The 16,020-nt window shown below is 39.5% G+C and overlaps 1 long non-coding RNA gene across 1 annotated transcript in view; it reads right to left on the reverse strand.

Moving 5' to 3' along the window:
* The window catches only part of LOC134807758 (uncharacterized), a 72,554-nt gene that overhangs the window by 10,900 nt on the left and 45,634 nt on the right, over positions 1-16,020 (reverse strand). Inside the window, exon 3 of the long non-coding RNA XR_010148991.1 lies at positions 4,182-4,457. This is a non-coding gene — a long non-coding RNA (uncharacterized LOC134807758). The remainder of the gene's footprint in view (positions 1-4,181; positions 4,458-16,020) is intronic.

Here is a 16,020-nt window from a genome sequence, read left to right on the forward strand (position 1 = left end):
TTATATTAATAAACAAAATATTTCAAGAAATTAAACCATGTGTAAAATGGTGTCACTTATTTGCAATCTGTGAAAATAGAGCTTAGAATCACCCAAGGAAGATGCAAAGCCAAATCCCGGGGGTATTAACAATCTGCTCTGGGGGCCTCCGACTGGACAGAACCCCTCCTGACCTTAAGAAATATTGTCCAGAGTGAGCACCAAAAGTGAGAAAGCACTGCCCATGCCCTCTCCACTCTGCATCATGTTTTTTCCCCAACTTCTCAAAACACTACTGGGATGGGAGTAAGGTGGGAAGTGGAGAGGTCAAAAAACAACCAGAGCCTGGGCAACCACATTCGGTTCTCCCATATCAAAAACATTCAGCTCTAGGTATGGGAAGAATCTGGGGGTCCATATCGCTGATTTTTCAATAGAAATTAATAGGAAAATGGGATTTACTTTACAGGAATAAACAGACAACTGAGCTGAAACATCTGGTGGATAAAGGCAGGCTCTCCTGGGTGAGGGGAACTCACTAGCAGCAGTGTTTTCAGTGGATGGCTCCTAACCAGATTTTCCTTAGTGGATAGCAGCTAACCAGATTATAAGGCTCTAGGCTTCCTGTTTCTATCACTGACTTGCTCTGGAACTTTTATGCCTCATGCTTTTATTTCTCAGTGCCTCAGTTTCTGCATCTGTAAAACAGGAAGAATAATGTTTGCCACCTGCCACACAGGAGGGTAATGCTGATGAATGAGCCAGCATCTGTAAAGCGCTTCATGTTCCCATTCCTTCCTCTCTACGGATCTGAAGTTGTATTATTATTACTTCTGAAAATGTTAGCTATCATCCAAATGGGTTATTTCAATCAAAAGGCTTTCTTCAGGAAGACTTCATAAAGAAAAAGTGAAAGCATGCACATTCTCCTTGGAACCATCATAATTAGTCCCAGTAACAGTTGGGCCATTTTTTTTCAGTTCATTTATAGTCAGATTCGGCAAAATTGAAAACATCCAACATCTGGGCTGAAAAACTTATACAAAGACAGAAAGCCCCCCAAATGGGCACGTGTGGGCTTCAGTGGCAGAGGAGCCAGATGTACTTTTTGCCTCAACTACTCTTTTCAACCTTAAGAATGACTAAAATAATAATTAAATTTTCATGCTTACAAAAACCTTTGGTTTTCATCCCTAATTTTTTTAAAGTATCTTTTTGGACTAGTTGTAAATTTAAGATTCTCTCAAATAATCAGAAATTTCTACAAAAGGAAATCTTATAATAACATACAAAAGCATTCTGGGGTGCAGTTGTAACCATGTAAAATTTTACAGGGACAAATAATAGTTAACACGTATTGTCCCTAAACTATGGGCAAGCTGTCTTTTAAGCACCTTACAGGTATTATTTCACTTAATCTTTGCATTCAATTCATGAAATTGGTACTACTATTTTTTCTATTTTATAGGTAAGGAATCCAAGGAATAGATCAATTAAGTAACTTGCCCGAAGCACCATTAAGACAGAAAAAAGAAAAATGTTTTGGTTGATGTTTAAAGAAAAATTTCACTTAATTCAACCTTAATACAGCAAGAATCCAAGACAATCTTTGGTATAATAAGGTTATCCCAACCAGATTAAGCCACACCCTCTCCTGGGAAGAGCTGCAGAGCCTTTAATACAGCTTCCTGAGATCATAGTGTTTGGGCTTCAGGAAACAAGCCCAACTAGAGAGTATGTCCCAGTTCCTGCCATCTTCTTTAATGCTCTGGGGGAAGAAAAAACCCCACACATTCACAGTAACTTATTTCAGCTATTTGCTGAAGAAAAGCTGTCTTCAATTCCTGTTGTTTTCAGCATGCCACCCAACAGCATCTAGAAGCTTCCTCAGGGAAAGAGGGGAATTTGCTAGGTTGCCAAACATCCTTAGAAAATCTGCTGGGGAACTCCACAGAAGGGCTTTGTGAACAAGGATAAAGAGGGCACATTAGCGTTGACTTGTTTCATAAAAAAAGGGAACACACACAACAAAACTTGATTACAAAATCTCATTTTAGGAACTCTAGGTAAGATGAACCACCCTGGGACAATGGCATAGTCCCCACAGGTTGCTCTGCTGTGTGCTTTCTGAGTGAAGACCTGATTCGACTCCAAGGGCTGGGTTAGATAAAACCAGAAGGGTTTATGTGCACAGCATTTGACTTTAAACATTTCTTCATGGAAATTTACAATGCACATAATTTACATATTCAATACCAGTGACAATTTACTTCTCCCATCTGAACAGGGCTTTCAACTATGCCACTTGAACTAAATTAATAAACAGTAATTACAGAATGTTGTGTGAGCTAGCTGTTGATGTTGAGCAGATTCTAATCAACACCTTCTTTTAAGGGCCAATTAGAGCCGAATGTATGCAATATAAACATCTTTGAGTATTTAGACATGAACCACAGAACAAGGTAAAAAAAAAAAAATTAAAATCTCAACAATTAGACTGGGGATGAGCCAGTCAAAGCTGGAGCCATAGACCCTTTTCAGCCAGTCTCTAAAGTCAAGTTAATTCCTTTAAATCATGAGATTTTTTGTGAAATGGGGAGGGGCTCCAAGGACTTGTTAGGCCAAACCCCATCCGTTTAGAGATTTCTCCAACATCTTGTATTATTTTCCATATGCTTTAAGTTTCATGGCATTTCTTTTTAAATTGCCTCAAACACTTTTCTCCTTAATTCATGTGCATCTCAGCGAAAACTTAATCTCCATATTTCTGACTCATTTATGTATAAATCATCTACATGTTATTTGGTGTCTAAGAAACCTTTCCCTAGGCCCTATCTTTGGCTATCCAGGCGCTACACAAAGCTGGGAGTGCATCCCAGGCCCTACTATGAGGGTTTGCATCCCAAATAAGTAGAGGACACAAATCACTGAGGAACCAGATTAGAAGCTATAGGAAGGAGAAATCAAACAGCCTCTCAATCATTGGTTGTCCTCAGAACCTTGCCTCAGTTTCTTACCATGGCAGCATCCTGGCAGGCTTCATGACCTTGGGAAAGGGAGTGAAGAGGAGGCATTCCAGTAATAGTAAAAGTTCTAGGAAATGGACAGAACTGTGCTAGTTACCAATATGCATGCAGTGAATGGTTTTTTCCAATGCCTGAGAGATGTTGGTAACCACGTTTCTTTCAAAATACACATCTCAAGAGGATGGCTTGGGACTGAGTTGCCTGTTTGTAAGGGACAGATGATGGCCTCCCCAGGATGACCATGAGAAGTCTAGGATGAGCCTGGTCCAAGTGAATGTGTGAAGACACATTTATAGTCCGTGACCTGTAACCCTCCCTTCCTCTTTCTACCTTAGACCCCAAGGATGTACCTGGACAGTTCCCTGCTAACCTCAGGCTAATTGGCTCCCCTTCTTACAACACACCTGGACTATCTTTGCCTTCTCTTTTCCACTCAGACCTTCTCTCCCTCCTGGAATTGGCCTCATCTCTGACTGTCCAAATCCTACCCAATCTCAAGGCCAGCTTCAAGCTCATTCCTTTCTCTCATTCCTTCTCATTCTTCTCTTTCTTGCTCTCACTCTCAATGTCTGTCTGTCTGTCTCTCTCACCTCTATCCTTCTGTAATCTACACTTTCCAAGACTTAGCCATAAATCGCTTTGAAATAACTCTCAAAAAAGTTGATTTTGATCAAGTACCTCCTCCATTGATATTTACCTCTACATGTATGCTCACCTCCTCCTTATCTGGATTACAGACAGCCTGGGGACAGAGATTTTGTACCTACCTGGCTTCACCATTGTACCTAGCAGAGGGCTGTTTATGTGAGCAAGTGATAAATGAATATTTGTTGGATGAATATGAATAATGCTTCTTTTAAAGTCAACAAAATGAAAATCTCTCTTTGGCTTCAAATATTTTCTCAATAAAATTTGGAAGTATAATGATAGACTCTGGGCCAGAAATCAAAATTTCAAGATAGTTCTTAATTACTAGTCACATATTAAAGTGGGAGAATTATGGAGCCAAGGGGCTGGGAGGGACCACTGGAAATAATTTTATTCCACAGTTCTGCCTCTGGAGAAGTCTACACCAAATAGACTCTTGAAAAATAGCCACTTATTTTTGCTCTGTCCATGATCATAATAGCCACATTATTATGTGACAATGGCAGTGATCATTTATTGAGTACTCACTGTAGGAAGGCAAGGGCCCTCACTGTTCTCACTCAAGCATGGCTGGAAGCCAACTTTCTGTGGGTACAAGCCAGGTGTCCCGTGGACAAGAGCCACTGGGGAAGATGTCCCGGGCCCATCCATCTCTTATCTTCGATCCGTTTGACGAGTTCCTTTCTTGCCTTCCTTCTGTTCATACTCCACATGGTTCCCTGGACAAACTCATCTGTTTCCCATAGCATCATCCAACACTTCTGGAGTAAGAAGAAGGGAGTTCTAGAGCAGAAGCCTTTGTGCCTGTTAAAGAAAAAGGGCACAGAGGTTCACTTCTCTTCCTTTTCTTTCTAAGTGGTATCAGTACTCACTCTCTTGCCTTTACCAAAGCTGAGCTTTGTCTTTGACAACATGCTGTGGAGCAAAGAGCAGGGGATTTGGAGTCTGACAAGACTGGATTTGAAATTTGTTTCAACCATCAACTAGCAGTTCTGTGATTTTGAATAATTTTCTTAGCTTCTCTGAGTATGTTTTCTCATCTGAAAATATAAATATGCTAACAGAGCTATCACATATTAGGCCTTCAGGAAATGTTCATTTCCTTTCTTTCCTTCTCTCTTCTCTTCTCTCCCTTCCCACTTCCCTCCCTGTCACCAGCAGCAGCCACTGCTGCATCCTCCTCACCCTCCTATTCCTCCTGCTCCTCTTCCTCTGCTCTCTCTCTCTTTCTCTCTTTCCCTGTCGCTCTCCCTCCCCTTCCCACAACAAATCAGTCACCAAGCCTTATCAATCATGCTTCCTAAAGAACTGCCTTTTCCTCTCCATCCCTACTCTCCTCATCATCTCTCCTGCAATAGCTCCCAACCCAGTTTTACTGCCTGTTTCCTCCTCTAGTCTGTCCTGTTCTCTGCTACCAGTTGTCTGAAGACATAACTCCCTTATATAAACTCTACAATTGTTCCCAGTTGATTACAAGAGAAAAACCAAACTCTTTGACAATATATTCAAGGACCTTCATAGTCTACCGTCAGATTACTTTTCCAGTCTCATCTCAACTAGTTCCTGAAGCTCCTCCTGGTTTTCAGCTGGGTTCTTGCCATTGCCTGGCTATGCTATATTCTTCAGTACCATTAGTTTGTCATGCATGCTATTTCTTCTACCCAGAATCTCTTCTATCTCACCCAACACTCACACACCCGGTAAACCTCTGCAGAACTTCCCTGACATTGTCAAAATGTGAGATCCTCTTGAAAACCTTCCCTGGCTTCCTCTGAGCTTTCAAGGGCACTAATTAATTATGGTGTCTTGGCCTCCTTCCACTCCCATTGTCCCCTGGGTCTTGGCTTTGCCTTGTGTATTCTTATATCCCCATAGGTGACATCTTCCCTGAATCCAAATTTCTTCCATCCTGTCATTCTCTGTCTAATAATAAGCCCATGCCACAGTAATTCCCTCCTGTGACTGCAGAGTATTAACTTTCTAATCTGGGCTCTGGCAATAGAAAATCCAAATTTCTAGTCTCAGCTTCACTGTATACTAATTATATGATCTTGAAGAACATGCTCAAACTTCCTGAGCCTTTAAATTACTAGATACTAACCTTCGTCACATAGTTCCTATAAAGACTAAGGCACTGGCATTGGATAGACATACAGGTCAAAGGACTAGAATTGAGAGTCCAGAAATAAAACCTTGCCTTTTTTATGGTCAATTGATTTTCTATAAGGATGCTGAGACAATTCAACAAAGCATGCTGAGATAACTAAATATCAACCTGCTTTGAAAAGAAATAACTTAGACCCGCACTTCACATTATATACAAAAATTAACTCAAAGTGAGTCGTAGGCCTAAATATAAGAGCTAAACTATAAAACTTTTAAAAGAAGACATAGGAGTAAACAGTGACAACCTTGGATTGGACAATGATTTCTTAGACATGACATAAAAAGCACTAGTGACAAAATAAGAAATAGTTAAATTGGATTTCATCAAAATTAAAGAATTTTGTGCTTCAAAAGACACCACCAAGGTGAAAAACAAAATGTAAGAAAATATTTGCAAAGTATTTATCTAATAAGGGATTTGTATCCAGCATATACAAAGAACACTTACAATTTAAAAATTTTAAAAACCAATTACGAAATAGGCAAAGGCTTAGAATAGACAATTGTCCAAAAAGAAAACCCACAGATGGCCAATAGCACATGAAAGGATGTTCAACATTATTGGTATTAGGAAAATGCAAGTCAAAACCACAGTGAAATACCACTTCACACCCACTAAGGGAAAGGATGCCCTATTCAATAAATGGTACTGGCAGCAAAAGAAATAATCAGCAGAGTAAACAGAAAACCCACAGAGTGGGAGAAAATATTCATAAACTATGCATCTGACAAAGGACTAATATCCAAAATCTACAAGGAATTCAAACAAATCAGCAAGAAAAAAACAAATAGTTCTATCAAAAAGTGGGCAAAGGACATGAATAAATAATTCTCAAAAGAAGATACACAAATGGCCAATGAACATATGCAAAAATGTTCAACATCACTAATTATCAGGGCAATGCAAATTATAATCACAATGAGATACCATTTTTTCTTGCAAGAATGGCCATAAATAAAAAGTCAAAAATTAGCCGGGCATGGTGGCAGGTGCCTGTAATCCCAGCTACCAGGGAGGCTGAGGTAAAAGAATTGCTTGAACCCAAGAGGCAGAAGTTGCAGTGAGTCAAGAATGCACCAGTGTACTCCAGCCTGGGCAACAAGAGTGAAAGTCCATCTCAAAAAAAAAAAAAAAAACAAAAAACAACCTGTGTTGGCATAAATATACTGAAAAGGGAACACTTTTACACTGCTGGTGGGAATGTAAACTAGTAGAACCACTATGGAAAACAGTATGGAGAGTCTTTAAGGAACTAAAAGTAGAACTACCATTCAATCCAGCAATCCCACTACTGGATATCTACCCACAGGAACACAAGTCATTATATGAAAAAGGCACATGCACAGCCATGTTTATAGCAGCACAATTCGCAATTGCAAAAATATGGAACCAACCTAAGTGCCCATTAACCAACGAGTGGATAAAGAAAATGTGGTATGTATCTACCATGGAATACTACTCAGCCATAAAAAGGAAGGAAATAATGCCTTTTGCAGCAACTTGGGTGGAGCTGGAGGCTATTATTCTAAGTGAAGTAACTCAGGAATGGAAAACCAAATATCACATGTTCTCACTTCTAAGTTGAAGCTAAGGTATGAGGATGAAAAGGCATAAGAATGATATAATGGAGTTTGAGGTCTCAGGAGGGAAGGTTGGGTGGTGGGTGAGGGATAAAAGACTACTTATTGGGTATAGCATACACCTGCCCCAGTGATGGGTGCACTAAAATCTCAGAAAGCACTACTAAAGAACTTATTCATGTAACCAAAAACCACTAAAATGCCCATCAATGGACAAAGAAACAAAGCATGGCATATCCATACAATGAAATATTATAAGTACCAATACATACTACAACATGGATGAATCTTGAAAACACGCTAAGTAAAATAAATCAGACACAGACATAAATGGTTCCATTTACATGAAATGCTTCAAACAGGCAAATCCATAAAGACAGAAAGTAGACTGGTGATTGTCAAGTACAGGAAGACAGGAGAAATAGGGAGTGACTGCTGATAGATAGGTGATGAAAATGTTCTGGAATTAAATAGTGGTGATGGTTGCCCAAATCTGTGAGTACACTAAAAACACTGAATTATACATATTAAAGTGGTGAATTTTATGGTATGTGAATTATATTTCAATAAAGCTGTCATAAAAATAATTAAAACTAATTTAAAATGTTAAAAGATTTAGATAAGTACACAATAAATGCCAGTTACTCTTATAACGTGTACCTCTGTTGTTGCTGTATTGATCTTATCCTGTCATAATTCCAGATTGGTTTAGTTTTCTGTTTCCCACACTAGAACATGAGCTTCCTGAAGATAGGGACGATGCTTTGCTTAGAACCTATACCATGTTTATTTCTCTTTCCCCAGTCCTTAGAGAGATATTTGGCACAGAGAATACTGTACATAACATAACTGTGCATAAATTAAAATGAATGAGTGAGTGAGTAAGCAAGTGGGGTTTTCCCAGACATACTTAGCACCTCTATATTACAATTTGCAGGGTTTGGGTTTAGACATCTGCAGGAAAATGTAGACTAGTCTACAGGGATGCTTACTGTTCCAGAGACCCTCCATAACTGTTTGCAGCCCTGAGTTTGGAAGGAAAGAGAGAAGGGAGAAAACAGCAATGGATGAATCCTAGTGGTTATCCTTGAGGTCTCACTTGGTCTAACTTTCATGGAGTTTCTGTCTGTTCTCCTGGGTTAAAGTTCTTCAGAAATTAACAAATTCAAACCTTGGAACATAGAAGAGTTTAGTGCTAATCAAAAGCCAGGATCTTTAATTATTTTGATTCTAAATCACAACTTTCTTACAAAAAAACTGCCAACAGCTACTCCTGAGCTCTACTGAGATAGCATAAATTGTAATTTTGTTATTCTGTTACCATTTTATATAGGACTATACTCTCCCTTCTTGCCTCTATAAAGAGATTGGTAATCAGTCATAGCACATTTCCCACTAATCTTGGGTATTGCCTAAAAGTCTTTCTCAATACAGTGTTCCAAGAAGCCACCACCAACCTGTTTGACTTATCCTTGTGGCATAACAAACCATCCCAAAAATCTAGTGACTTAAACCAACCATTTTATATTTATATTTTTATTTTTTATTATACTTTAAGTTCTAGGGTATATGTGCACACCGTGCAGGTTTGTTACATATGTATACATGTGCCATAGCAACCGTTTTATTATCTCTCACAATCCAAGGGGTTGACTGGAATCAGCTAGATGGTTTTTCTACACCATGTAATGACACCTGGGCTGCAGATATCTGGGGGGTCAGCTAGGCTACAGTGTCCAAGATGGTTCACTCACATGGCTGATAGTTGATGCTGGCTTTTGGTTGGGAGCTTAATCTGAGCTGTCCACTGGAGAGCCTCAGTTCTTCTCCACCTGGTCTCCCTGTTTCACTTGGGCTTATCACAGCATGATGGCTAGACTTCAAGGGAGAGAAAGTGGAAGCTGCCAGTCCCAGACTTCACTTCCACCACATTCTTCTGATGAAAGTGAGTCACAACTGCAGTCCAGATTCAAGAGGAAGAGAAATAATCTCCACCTCTCGATGTGAAGAGCAGCTTGTGCATACTGAGAAGAGGAATTGTTAAGAGACAACTTTTGAGAGCTACCACAATCTGCTCTCTGACCAGAGAAATTCACATTCTTCTCAAGTGCAAAATATACTCTCTCTCCTACCCGAGATCCCCTAAAAGCCCCATCCTTTTAGCACTAGCTCAAAGTCTAAAATCTTATTAGCTAAATCTCAGGCATAATTATAGATGGTACTCTTAATGTGTGGCCCCATTTGCGCAGCTACTCAGGTATGGTTTCTCAAGTACAAGGACTGTGAACTAAAAAGATAAGTTCAGTGCTCCCCACACATGCAATGCACAACAGTGAGAAAGAGATAGAATAACTGCAATAGACATTTCCATTCATAAATGGAAGAGGGGTATAAAAGACATATAAAAGCACTGGTCCATTGCAATTTTGAAATCCTCCAATTCCAAAGTCAGGGAATGTTCCTGGAGTAAGATTCGGTTTGTAACAAAAGCCCGCTGAGAGCAGAATGGCTTTTGTTACAACGATGGCTATTGTGTCTGCCCTCTGAGCTCTTGGCTTCATCCTCTCTGAGTCATTCTTTTTCATTAGAAATGCTTTATGATTACAACTAAGTAGCTTTTTCAACTTTCTTGACCATAGGAAGTTAGGTCCTCAGAGACTTCTTTTCATTTTATCTATCCCTTTTAATCCAAGCTGAAATAATTCATTTAATTTTTTAGGCTTACTATATATAAAAGTATCCTGCAATCCATTAAAAACATTTCACACTCATAAATCTTTCAAAAATAAGACCCTTTCTACCTTTGGCTGAAAATAAGGGTGCTGTGAAAACAAATGCTATTATACTCTTAGAAATTATGTTTTTCTAGCAGAGGGAGTATAGGAAACAGTCCTCCAAGAGTCCTAAAATCCTACTGTCTATCTCGGAGGATTGATAAGACTCAAACTTAAATCTTATTGAGGTTTCCACAACAGGTCTTACAGCCAAAACCTTGATCTGATCTAGACCTCCAAGGCCATGTTTTCCTAGCAGTGACATGGAATTAATCTCTTCCCCCAGGTTTTTATTTACTTTGAGAATATTTTGTAGGCTGGGGAGGCCAAGAATGAGAACTGTTTTATTTTGTAACTCAGCAAATCCTGGATTAGGAATGTTGCTTCTTGATTATTCTTGAAAACTGAACAGTCCCTTCTTTCATTTATCTCTTTTTTTAATCTCTGTACTTTATCAGGCACAATTAAAAGCTATCACATGCCCTTTCAACATTCTGCCTGATAATCTCAGGAAAATCCACAAGTTCATTAGACATATATTTTATATTATTGCATTGCCGCTAACCACCATTTCATAATTAGAATCACCTTTTTCTCCAGCCTCCAACACAGTTCTCCTACAGTCATTTTAGTTTCTGTGAACAACCTCCTCAAAAACCTTCTGAATTTCACTCATTGCCTGGTCCCAAAACCAGTGCCACAGATTTAGGTTTTTATTACAGCAGTGCCCCACTTCTAGGTAAAAGTTACTGTTTTAGTAGTCCATTACTATTAAAAACTTAGTAGCTTAAGGAGGCATCATGCTACTGGACTCCAAACTATACTACAAGGCTATGATAACCAAAACATCATGGTACTGGTACAAAAACAGACACATAGACCCATGGAACAGAATAGAGAACTCAGAAACAAGACCACACATCTACAACCATCTGATCCTCGACAAACCTGACAAAAAACAAGCAATGGAGAAAGGATACCTTATTTAATAAATGATGCTGGAAGAACTGGCTAGCTATATGCAGAAAATTGAAATGGGACTCCTTCCTTACACCTTATACAAAAATTAACTCAAGATAGATTAAAGACTTAAATGTAAAACTATAAAAACCCTAGAAGAAAATCTAGGCAATACCATTCAGGACATAGACATGGGAAAAGATTTTATGACAAAATTGCCAAAAGCAATTGCAACAAAGCTAAAATTGACAAATGAGATCTAATTAAACTAAAGAGCTTCTGCACAGCAAAAGAAACTATCACCAGAGCAAACAGGCAACCTACAGAGTGGGAGAAAATTCTTGCAATCTATCTATCTGACAAAGGTCTAATATCCAGAATCTACAAAGAACTTAAATAAATTTACAAAAAAAAAACCCATTAAAAAGTGGGCAACGGACACGAATGGCACTTCTCAAAAGAAGACATTCATGCAGCCAACAAACATATAAAAAAAGCTTAACATCACTGATCATTAGAGAAATGCTAATCAAACCCACAATGAGATACCATCTCACATCAGTCAGAATGTCGATTATTACAAAGTCAAGAAACAACAGATGCTGGTGAGGTTACACTGTTGGTGGGAATGTAAATTAATTCAACCATTGTGGAAGACAGTATGGCAATTCCTCAAAGATCTAGAACCGGAAATACTACTTAACCCAGCAATCCCATTACTGGGTATACACCCAAAGGAATATAAATCATTCTACTACAAAGATGCATGCACGCATATGTTTATTGCAGCACTATTCACAATAGCAAAGACATGCAATCAACCCAAATGTCCATCAATGATAGATTAGATAAAGAAAATGTAGTGTATACATACCATGGAATACTGTGCAGCCGTAAAAAGGAATGAGATCATGTCCTTTGCAAGGACATGGATGGAGCTGGAAGCCATTATCCTCAGCAAACTAACACAGGAATAGAAAACCAAACACAGCATGTTCTCACTTATAAGTGGGAACTAAACTATGAGAATGCATGGACATGGACATAGGGAGGACAATAATACACACTGGGGCCTGTCAGGAGGGACAGGGAGGGAGAGCATCAGGATAAATAGGTAATGCATGCTGGGCTTAATTCCTAGGTGATGCATTGATAGGTGCAACAAACCACCATGGCACACGTTTACCTATGTAACAAACTTGCACATCCTGCACATGAACTCTGGAACTTAAATATAAAAATTAAACTTAGTAGCTTAAAACAACAACCACGTTTATTGTTTCTCACAACTCTGTGGGTCAGTAATTCAATAGAGCGCAGCAGAGATTGCTCATCTCTTCTTCTCATGTCTTCTGCTGGGACTAGATCATCCAAAATGGCTTCTTCACTTACATGTCTGATGGTGCTTCAGGTGAGATGGCTCAAAGGGCTAGGCGGTGGCTGGAATGACTTGCCTGCGGTCCTGTGTCTGGATCCTCAGTTCTCATTGGTGGCTGGATCTTCAGTTCTCCTTCATGGAGTCACAGGTTCCCTCCCTCTCCACATGGCCTCTCCACATGGTCGCTGTAGCACAGCAAACAGATTTCTTCTGTGGCAGCTCAGGGCTCCCAAGAGCAGAAAGCAGACTTCCAGGGCCTCTTAAAGTTTAGGCCAGAACTGGCACAACTCCACTTCTTCCACCTTCTACTGGTTAAAGCAAATCAGAGGAACAGCCCAGCTTCAAGGGGAGGTGGTTACACAATGGTGTCAATACCAGGAGAGTTGATCCACGGGGGGAAATTGATATAGCAGACTGCAATACAGACTACTGGAATTGGTAAGGAAGATGGATTCTATTTGCTATTCTTGACCTTTTGCTACACCTATTTGCTCAATTCTGAAGCATACACAGCTTGCAAACAGATGTGCCACATCATACAGTAACATTGCCACATGTTGGCTCTGAGGCATCATGCACTCATGAGTGTCCTCTTCATCCCCTTCCTTTACCACTAACCCCCTTGTTGCCCTTGACAGACTTATGTAAACCATTTGTGTTTGGTTTGGTTCCCTCATTCATGTTGCCTATAGAGCATTTGGAGAAAACTGCTTCAGATTGTCTCAGCCAAACATTTGCTATTTATAGCTATTCCCATTTCTGGAAGGCCAACTGCTTTCACCAAAAATGTAGAACATAGACACCAGATAACCCCTACCCACAGATGGGAGCACTTGTATCTTGTCTTCTCTGGGGTAAAAGGCAACTGAAAGCTCAATTCCAATATAAGATGTAAGGGACACAGAAAACTTATCTACCAGAAGTAGTCTTGCACAGAATTAACTGAGGGGCTGCAGGAGTCTGTGAGCCTTCAAAATAAAATCACAAGCCAAATTTTAGATGTTTGTGCACTTTGTGGAGGAAAGATTCATTAGCTTTCATCAGATTATTAAAGTGATTCTATGGACTCAGAAAAAAACTAAGAACCTGGTCTCACACAGAATTACGTCATATACTTTTCCCATTACTCAAAGGCCAACTTGCAACTTTTATTGTCTTAAGTCACATCTTCCTTCCTCAGTATGAAGAAATGTAGGCTTGATCGATCATAAATATCAAAGGAAATAGAAATGAAGCTCTATTATTCTCCACTGAAGGATCCTTTTTGGCTCCTATTTTTTTCTGTCCTCCATGTGTCCTTATTTTATTTATCTTTCCATATCCTCCCATTCCAGCTCACCTCCTGTGTATTCTATTTTTCCAGTGTTCCAGCCATATCCCTGGACATGACTTGACCTATTTCTAACATTCAATGACTTGTAATAGATTAGACTTTATAGCTGGAAGAAAGTAGATTACCCAACACCATGGAGTGACTTAATCTGAGATGAGAACTAGTAGATTATAATAAAACACTGGTGCATATTTCCAAATGCACTTTGTCTCACTTGGAGATAAACTTTTCCCTTAACAACCACAGAAGTTGAGTTGACATATGTTGTAGTATATTATTTTGATTAAATTCCAGTGAATTCCAGCAACATCATGTGTAGAACTGTAAAAAAATTCCCTATAATTTTCAATTTTCTGTTTCTTGTGTATATCTCATGAGACAGAGAGAGGAGAAAGAATTGATTGTCCCACTGTCATGGAAAAGTGGAGTTTCTTTATATAGATACATCCATTGACAAGTATCATCTGTTCTTGCCAATTTAATTCATTAAGCATCAAATGAACCAGGCACCCACTTAGGTCCAGTGGTGGATATAAAAGGAGTAAAACTGATTGTCTGCCCTCAAGTTGCTTATGGTTTAATGGGAGAGAATAATAAAAACAGATACAAAGAGCAGGAAGCAGTGGAGAATTAGATCAGAGATCTAACATTCTCAGAGAGAAAAGAGAAACAAAGAATTAATTCTTATCTCCCACATTTGCCTTCACTTCCTTCTAGCACTCTCTTGACATTTCTCCCTTGTTGCTTTTCTTTCTTTCTTCTTCTTCTTCTTTTTTTTTTGTTTTTTGTTTTTTGTTTTGTTTTGTTTTTTTTGGAGTCTTGCTCTGTTGCCCTGGATGGAGTACAGTGGCGCGATCTTGGTGCACTGCAACCTCCACCTCCTGGGTTCAAGCGATTCTCTTGCCTCAGCCTCCTGAGTAGCTGGGACTACAGGTGTGCACCACCACGCCTGGCTAACCTTTGTATTTTTCATACTGATGGGGTTTCACCATGTTGGTCAGGCTAGTCTCGAACTCCTAGCCTCAGGTGTTCCGCCCACCTCAGTCTCCCAAAATGCTGGGATTACAGGCGTGAGCCACTGTGCCTGGCCCCCTTGTTGCTTTTCTTAAATAAAGAAACAAAAACAACAAAAAGTGAAAGTAGAACTTCTCAGTCCAGCTTTTTGTCCTTCCCTCTTTCCTTCCAAGCATTTGTCTTCCTTTTTCTGCTCTTTGGCCAGGCAATGGACTCTGGCAAGTTAGCTTCTCTCGCTCTGGTTTCTTCCACTCCAGCACATTTTCCTTCTCTGCCACGCCATCTCCTAGGCACCTTTCACCCAACGAATATGGGTGGAGCAGCTCACACGTCCAAGCTCTGTGCTGGGCCCTGGAGACACAAAGGCATATCCAACCTCTGTGTAGAGAAAGCTTGTTTACAAAACTCTCCATCTCCTGGGGGTCTATCTTTCCTCCATATTATGTTCCTTTTTTATTTCTTCCACTGTCCTCAGACTATTTTTATTTCCATCTTGACTGCTGTTAGAGGTCTCCTATGAGAAGGAAATTATCTATAATGGAACAGGAACATTAAAAGCCTCAGTTTCCTTGGTAATTATTGAACTCATGAGGGGTTCACATTGGGTTTTGAATTTTAAGAACTAAGTTAGAAGAAACTTTGTTTTTCTAACTAGATTATTGTAACACTTGCCCTTTCTAGTTCTTCAGATATTGGTTTATAAACCTCAGACTGAGAATTTTCTGTAAGCTCCAGTCAATGCCAGTTTATGAAGAAATGCCTTTCCAAATTCCTAAACCTGAACTAAATATGTCAAAGGTAGGAAGCCTGGAAGCAACTGGTACCTGCATCTCTGTATGAGCAAGCTTGAATGCGTTTAGTCAACAAGGTATTGCCGAGATGACTCAGCTAGTCTGAGTCATCTGCTGGTGTGCCACTCAAGTTAAGGGGAACACTAGTAATAATTATCAATTTTTGATCATTTATTTATTTGTTAATTCACAAAAATATAAACACCTATGATACAGTAAGCATTAAACTGAGAGTTGGGATTACACCGAGACAGACATAGTTTCTCCTCTGATTGAGTTTTCATTGTGGCTGGGATTATGAACATGTACAGTAATTCTAATACAGTGTCCTGCATGTTATGACAACACCCACTATGTGCCAGGCATGTGC

Source organism: Pan troglodytes, chromosome 1, assembly GCF_028858775.2.
Source record: "Pan troglodytes isolate AG18354 chromosome 1, NHGRI_mPanTro3-v2.0_pri, whole genome shotgun sequence".
In the NCBI taxonomy this organism is placed as follows: domain Eukaryota; kingdom Metazoa; phylum Chordata; class Mammalia; order Primates; family Hominidae; genus Pan; species Pan troglodytes.